Genomic DNA, 8,323 nt, shown 5'->3' with positions numbered 1-8,323 from the left:
TTTGTAAATTAGGGACCAAACTTCAGATTTTGTGAAACCATAGGGACCATTTTTGAAGTTTTGTCTTGTTTGATTGAACGGTCTTTTGGAGTTTTTTTTTTTTTTGTTTTTTTGTTTTTTTGTTTTTTTTTTTGTTTTTTTGTTTTTCTTTTACTTTGTAATATATACGATTTATTAATTACAAATAAAACTCATTTCATATGTATTAATTTGTCGCTTTGAATAAATAATATAATCTTATTATTAATATGTATTTTTAAAGATTAAATATAAGCTTATAGTTGTCATCATTTTTTTCATAGTTAATCGCTTAATCTTCGCTTTAATTTGAATAACATCATCATTTTTTTCATATAATCTACAAGTGTATATATGATCAAATGTTAATAGGGGTTGAGAAAGTATCAATAAATAGTTCCTCTACGACAAAATGCAATACGATATTGAATGTGTCTATGGCATTCAAGAGTCACGAAATGATATATCCGTGATAGTATTGCAATTTGGTAAATGGTGCATGGAATTTCATTTATCACTGCTGCTAATATTGCAATATAATAAATGGTGCATGAAATTTCATTTAAGCAATAATAACTAGAAAAATAAGACAAAATTGCAAAATATGTTGGTATGGTATGTATTTTTTTAGGGTTTTAGTCCAAATCCTGATTTTTTTTGGTTTTATGGTCTTTTTGAACTAGTTTTGTTGCATTTTTAGTTCTTTTGAATAATGAAATTACTGTAATACCCTTGGGTTATTTATTTGTTGTTTTTCTTTTATTTCTTTTTAAATATAATACTATTCTTCTTTACTAGTTTACCCTCAACTTTTTTTTTTCTCTCCATCACAATGGTCATATTCTTCCTGGAATTAAAAATTGGAAAATGTTTGAAAACTGAATTCCATCACATAAGTGATTAACAATCATTTTATATCGCCTTAAATTAGTGGATCTTCTTCTCTATCATCACTAGAGCATACTCTAATTCTGATTTAGGGTCCTCAATTTAATGGAGCTTCTTGGTAAGGATCTGTTTTGTTCAACATCTAGCCGACTGTGATCTGTTTTGTTCAACATCTACCCAACTTTGATTTAGGGTTTCAGAACCCAAGGCGGTGGCTCTGGTGTGTGATTAAGCTCTCCAAAACTACAATAATAACGATTGTGTTTCTGGGCATCGTGTAGTTGTTGCCCTTCTAGTGATGCCAATATTGCAATTGGTGGTTTTCGGGCCAGAGCATAAGATTTCCATCATATGTGTCGCCAAGAACAAAGAGTTAATTGCAAACTGAGTGGCCAATCTGGGAAGATCACCATTAACATATCTTGATTAGCAAGCTCAAGACAAAAACGAAGCTCGTGTTAGAGACCTGCCATGGAAACGCCTTCAAGAAAGCATCGATGTAAGCTACTGTAACAATGGCTAATTTAGGCATTTTCTGGTTTTTTTATTTAACGAAACAATAACAGTTTTTCTTGGTGGGTTCTTTATCTTGAGTTGCAGGTCCATGGTATTGAATCGAGGGTTGCAGGTTTGATTCAACAATAATTTGATTGATTTCTCATTTATTTCATCATCGTCGATTGAATTTGTTACTTGATTTCAACACCTAGTTTGTATCATAATTTCTTTTTTTCCAAAGCTTTGTGTAGGATCTAAGATTTTTGAGGTTTTCGAGCTCGGATTCAGCTTACAAGTAATTTAGTTTCTGCAAGCTTGTCGTCCTTCATCATCTCCAACTCCAACGAATTAAGGGAACAAAGGATGCAGACGACTCTAATTTGTCCTCCTCTTCATCTTTATTGAGTTGTGTATATATGTATGTGTGTGATCTTGTTGTGTATATGTGATGTGTTCTAACTTTTTAGTAGAGTTTAGAGAGATAAAAAAAGGAAATAGGAAGAAGATGAAGTAAAAAGTGTGCACTTGAGAGAGAGAGAGAGAGAGAGAGAGAGAGAGAGAGAGAGAGAGAGAGAGAGAGAGAGAGAGAGAGAGAGAGAGAGAGAGAGAGAGAGAGAGAGAGAGAGAGAGAGAGAGAGAGAGAGAGAGACCCAAATTAATTATTTATTTTCTTTTTCAATTAAATTAAATGGAAAAAACATAAAAAATATAAAAGAAGGGGTCATTTCAATTTTACGAGGAACTAAATTTACATACAAATATGGTTAAAAGGACTACGAAGCCAAAAAAATTAAGATTTGGACTAAAACCCTAAAAAAATACATAGTACAGTGACATTTTTGCAGTTTGGTCTCAAATAATAATGAACATTCTTTTAGATACATTCTTATGTCTTTTAATATTTCTTATTAGTTTGCTTATCCGTATTATTTACTCAAACATCACTTTTTATAGAGAAAATGACAAAAATAGCCAATTATACTAATTGCATTACAAAAATAGCCAAAAAAAATCGGGATTACAAAAATAGCCACCCATTTCGCAGGTGAGAAGGCCCCATCTGCGAAATGGGCATCTCATCTGCGAAAGTACAAGTGCCTGAAGCACAGCTGTGCTTCAGGCACTTGTACTTTCGCAGATGAGATGCCCATTTCGCAGATGGGGCCTTCTCACCTGCGAAATGGGTGTTTTTTAGGTATAAAAACGTTTTTTTTTTTTTTTTTCATTTTCACCATTCTCTACACAAAAACTCTCTCTAACTTTGGGCTTCTCTCGGAATTTTGGCTAGTTTTTGAAGAAAATGGAGGATTATGTCAACAATCCCGCAAATATGGTTAGATTTTAACTCTTTTAATGTTTAAAGTTATTTTTTTTTATCAATTGTTGTATTATTTAGTGTTAAAAAAAGGGTAATTTTGTTGTGTTTGATAGTTTTAGTATATTTTTAGTATACTTGAAGTTTAAATGCAAGTAGAGACAAGTAGAGACTACGTGGATAATGTTTACAATTTGTTATTTTTGTAGTTTTTTTAGTTGTTGTATAACCTGAAATCTTGTAAATTTTTATCCTATAATTGTTTATATAAACTGTATATATATTTGTCGTATAACATTTATAAGTTGAAAATTTGTCGTATATATATTGTTAGAAATTGTTTTTATTTGTCGTATAAGTTGAAAAATTTGTATAAAGTAGTCGTATAACTTGCAAAATTGTTAGTTTGGTTGTCGTTTTATTTTTAAATTTTTTTGTTTATATGGTTATGGTTATATAATGTTAGTTTTAATTAGAAAGATAAAAATTGTTTATATATTTGTCGTTTAAGTTGAAAATTTGTTTAAGTTGAAAATATGTTTAAGTTGAAAATATTTATATAATTATGTATGATATTGTGATCTATCGTAAATATATTTGTTGTATAACTTGGAAAATTGTTTATATATGTGTATGTTATTGTTTTTTATCGGAAATATATATATTAGTAATTAAGAAAGTATTTGCAGTTCGTAATATATTTAAAAAAAAGTATATTTTTTAGTTATCTAATTTGTTTTTGTGTTTTTTTTTGCAGCATGATTTTAGTTTAATGAATACGAAAGCCTTTGCGAACCTAAAAGGCTCTGGCGGTAACATATGGGAAGTCTTTGAAGTTTTAGATGATGCCCGACGTGCTATTTTCAGAAATACCGTCTTTGGCTATTTTATTGATGTCCCTCGTTTACAAGGGGACGCTTTATTGTTTCATAAAATGTTCCTTCATCAGATCCGGCCGGACCCTATTTTATCTCCAGATGGAATAAAACGTTTATATTTTCGAGTAGGCAATACCAAAATGGTTTATGGGCCGGAAGAGTTTTGTTTGATTACCGGCTTCAATTTTGGGGAGTATCCAAAAAACATTGGGAGAAAAGGGTCGGAAAAATTAATAAGCAGTAAAAAAAGATGTTTACTGCGTGAACGGCTATTTCCGGACCATACTAATAGTTCGGTGAAAATCGACGACCTGAAAAGTTTAATTTTAAATCAAACATTCCTAGCACTAATATGTCTTCGTTTTTATGTAGATTCGTACCTTCCTTAGGTGCATAACACTAATATGTCTTCGTTTTTATGTAGATTCGTACCTTCCTTAGGTGCATGATACCGCTGATATATGTAGGTTATTTACCCCTTCTTGGGAGCTTTCTGACAACAATGTACTTCGCAGTGGCTTTAGATGGAAATCATGAGCCACTACTCTTAGCACTTGGTTTGGGAACCTTACAGTGTGAAGAATCATGGAGATGGTTCATGATGAGGTTAAGAGATTGTTTAGGTGAGGACACAGAGGTTGGTTTCATAAGCAACATGTGTGATAACATAGACTTTGGTGTTGACAGTGCCTACCCGGATTCCTATCATGGATATTGTCCTAAAGATATAGCTCGAAAGATACGTGAGTCTATCGGACATAACAATACGGAAGTCGAATCGTTGTTTTGGAAGTCATGCAATGCATATAGCGTTGATGATTTTTACTTGTGTTTCGAAAGGTTGCAAAGTACATGTAGGCAACCACCTTTCTGCACCTTGCTTATGAGTCCAATTTACTGGCTTGACGATATACCGATTTCAAAATGGACAAGAGCATTTTTCCCAAAAATACGTTACAATGTTAAATCGATTGACGTCCCTGAAATTTTGCAAATTATATCCTCACGTGAGTTTCCTATAACAACGATAATTGAGTTAACCACCACGTCGATAAAATCAAAGTATGCTGAGCGGGCCGAACTGGCTGGTAAGGGAGATTGTTATGTTTTGTTTTTTTTATTGTGCTGCTATTTTTATTAAAATATCAAATTTTACAGGGAGGTTGTCTGGTGGGTTGACCCCTTACGTTGAGAGTAAGGTTCAAAAAAGTCTCAGCAAGTCTTACAATTGTAATGCAAAACGTTTGTATGGGGATACATTTGAAGTCCATGACACTTTTGCCACCAACAACGTACAACTTGAACGAAGGGTATGTAGTTGTGGTAAATGGCAAAAAAGCGGTATACCATGTGGCCACGCTATAGCATGTCTAAGAACCCGTACATCTGAGTCCATTCAGAGAATGGTTGAATACAAGTTCACTAATTATGTGTATCGAGTTGCATATGGATCTGAGTTGGTGAATGGTATACCATCATATGAGCATTGGGAAATACCAAATGAAACGGTGGTCCTGTTACCTCCCTCAATGCAGTAGTTATTCATGTAGCACATTTATGTTTTATGTAGTATTATGTATTAGTTTTTTATGTACTCCGTTTTTATTTTACTGTTGTGTTACGTATTAGTTATCCATGTACCCAGTTTATTTTTTATGTCGTATTATGTGTTAGTTATTTATGTACCCCGGTTTTATTTTATTGCTTTCTAAATATTGGCTATTGAGGGAACAACATACATTAAAAGAAATGGACGTTTATTAAATAGTAACGACTAGACACATACAACAAAAAGCAACTTAAATAACGAAAAACAATTAACTTAACCAACATGCATATTAAAAATAAGGGACATTCTTTAAAACATTCCATGCATCTAAGTGGGTAAACTCGCTACCATCGTATTGAAAGCGGTATAGTTCCAAAGCCACCTGCCGTAGAATGTCTTCATCCGTATTTGCATGTTCGTTATCCAACTCGTTATAAATACGTTGAAATTGTTTCACCTTCATTTTCATATTCAGAAACTTCGCTTTGACATCTCTTCTTCTTCGATATTGAGTGTGGTTCATTAAATGGTGAAACAAATGACAGACACGAGACCAAAATGATCCAGCACGAACTTGTGGGGGACCCGATGGAAAATCCACCTCTACAGTTGTAATCCAAGCTTGAACCAAAGCGACCTCCTCTGCGTTCCTCCATATATGTGGTGAGTCCATAATTGCAAGGAGGGAAGTAATAGAATACAATTACAACGGATATTGAAATCTATTTATAACGACTCCTTACTTTCCTGGTGCAATGAGTTGTCAACTCAAACAGCAATGTATTGTGTTGTCATTCAACTGGGGATGAATTGTCAACTCGAACAGTGATCTGTTGTGTTATAAGTATAGTACACTGCATTCGTCAGTTAATTTTGACTATGAATTGCAGACATATTAGAAGTTTGAACTGCGATTTTGTGTAGAAACTACTATAAATTGACCCTAAGTTACACGCAAAACGTTATTAAATTAACCAATATAGTTGTTCAAATATTGTTTTTTAGATTCTACCCTCTTTGTTTCAATCCAAATGACTTCTATATCATGGAGCAATGAAGAGTTCTTGGTTCTTACACATGCTTACATTCATGTGTACGAGACAAGCAAGTTGAATGATCCAATGTTTTGGAGTCGTCTAACAAATATTTTCAATGCTGCAAACCGAATGGCTACAAGAAACGATCGTGACGAACTAGACATCTTAGCAAGATGGTATGAAATGAAAACCGAAGTTCTATTATTCAACGATCTTTATACCAAAATTGACGACGCCCGTCTAAATGCTACTGAGGATGTCATCTTGGAAGCTGCTAAGGAGGAATACAAGTCATTAAGTAACGGGTTGGAATTCCAGTTTGAAGCCCCTTGGAATATTTTGAAATATATCCCGTTTGTTTAAAATCTATTTTAGTTTATTATTTCAGTACTAGGTTATTTTCATGTATTTCTTATGTATTTCGTATGTATTTCGTTTGTTTAAAATCTATTTTAGTTTATTATGTGAGTACTAGGTTATTTTCATGTATTTCGTATGTAATTCGTATGTGTTTCATATGTTTAAAATATATTTTAGTTTAGTATGTGAGAAACTCGTATGATTAAGTTGAGTTAATATATTTTAGTTTATTATGTGAGAAACTCGTATGATTAACTTGGGTTAATAAATGACCATTGCATTAGTTATCAAAATATATTAGAATACATTAGTAACAAGATTCCATGAACCATTAAAACATCACAACAATTACATGAAAAAAACGACATAATACGATCAAAGCATTAACGTAAAACACAAGTCCATGGCTTATTCTTAACACAAATTAGAGCGGTCTACTTGAAATACTGTTTATCTCTAACAACCTTCCAAACTTCCTCATATTCGAAGTCTCTGCCTTCATGCTCAAAGATGTAAAACTCTGTAACAACTTCCAAGAACTCTTCTTCGTCACGACAACGAACATTGTTACGTTTCGCATAACTACATGCTCGATTGAACCATGTCACTTCCTCCTTTACATCCGTCCACTTAGTAACAACATCTGATTTTTCTCTTTTTTGCCCTTCTCCCATCTCATGGTTAAACAAAGATGTGATGCGACTCCATTCATCACCAATTAGGCAATGCGGGGGAGCAAGTAACGGTTCACCATCCTTAACACTTAGCCAGCACCGTGTTAGAACTAACACCTCGTTTGTCGTCCATGGCCTTTCAGAATTGGAACCAGGTACTTCATTCGAAGAACTTGCTGCATTCGACGACATTTCTAATAATGGGAATTCGTTTCGTTTAGGTGATTTGGGTGTTTGGTTTATAGATCTTAAACATCTATTTATATAAATAAATAGACTATGAAATAATACTTTGACTACGAAATGGTTATATTTGGACTACGAATTTCAGCTTTATGCAGTGTTTTGTCATGTCAAACTGTCATTTATCTCTTGTCACTAAAGGGACCCACTGGGATGTGCAGGTTACTACAGTGACTTGTCATTACTGTCTAGTCATTTCAAAGTTGGACTTCTCATTACTGTCTAGTATGTATAAATACCACTTATTGCTCCAGTTTAATACAACATCGATTTTATTATGAGTTCCTCACACAAATTCGAAATTTGCTCATGCAACGAAGTAGATTGTTACTACTGTGATTCGGTAGACCCTTTTTTTACACCCTCTTCAGCCGGGTCATATATGTCACATGAAAATTTTGAAGAATTAAAGAAGGTTGAAGCACAACAAGAAGAGGACAAAGAGTCATCCCGACTTCTCACTCATCTTGCTTAAAGATATAGGTTCGGAATGAAAACAAGCTGAAGAATGGATTGACCTCAATAAAAACAAAATCAAAGAGCATAAAGATTGGATAAAAAAGAGTAAGAAGGCAATCAAAACGACTGAAAAACGGCTTGCTGAGAAGGATGAGCAGTTGATACACATTATGGTAAAAAAGGATCGTTTCGAAGACAAAATGAGAATTAGGGATGACTATATAACAATGGAGAAAGAGAAGTACCCGTTGCAGTTCCCTGAGTTTAAAAATTAGTTATAAAGTTGTTGTAATATTATCATGAAACATATTAGGTTGCCAAATGATCGTTTGTTGTTTTTTTAAATAACATGTTGTAACTGTTAAAATAAATCTGCAAACTATATTTTATAATATAAAGGCTTC

At 33.3% G+C, this 8,323-nt stretch overlaps 1 long non-coding RNA gene across 1 annotated transcript; it reads left to right on the top strand.

The window, feature by feature from the left end:
• Nucleotides 1–865: 865 nt before the first annotated feature.
• Nucleotides 866–2,415, top strand: LOC145068933 (uncharacterized). The gene is made up of 3 exons (XR_013689178.1): nt 866–1,405; nt 1,507–1,534; nt 1,646–2,415. It is a non-coding gene; the product is annotated as an uncharacterized LOC145068933 (long non-coding RNA).
• Nucleotides 2,416–8,323: the final 5,908 nt, after the last annotated feature.

Source organism: Lactuca serriola, chromosome 1, assembly GCF_051521515.1.
Source record: "Lactuca serriola cultivar US96UC23 chromosome 1, Lser_US96UC23_V15, whole genome shotgun sequence".
Classification (NCBI taxonomy): Eukaryota; Viridiplantae; Streptophyta; class Magnoliopsida; order Asterales; family Asteraceae; genus Lactuca; species Lactuca serriola.
This window is presented reverse-complemented; position numbering and strand designations above follow the sequence as displayed.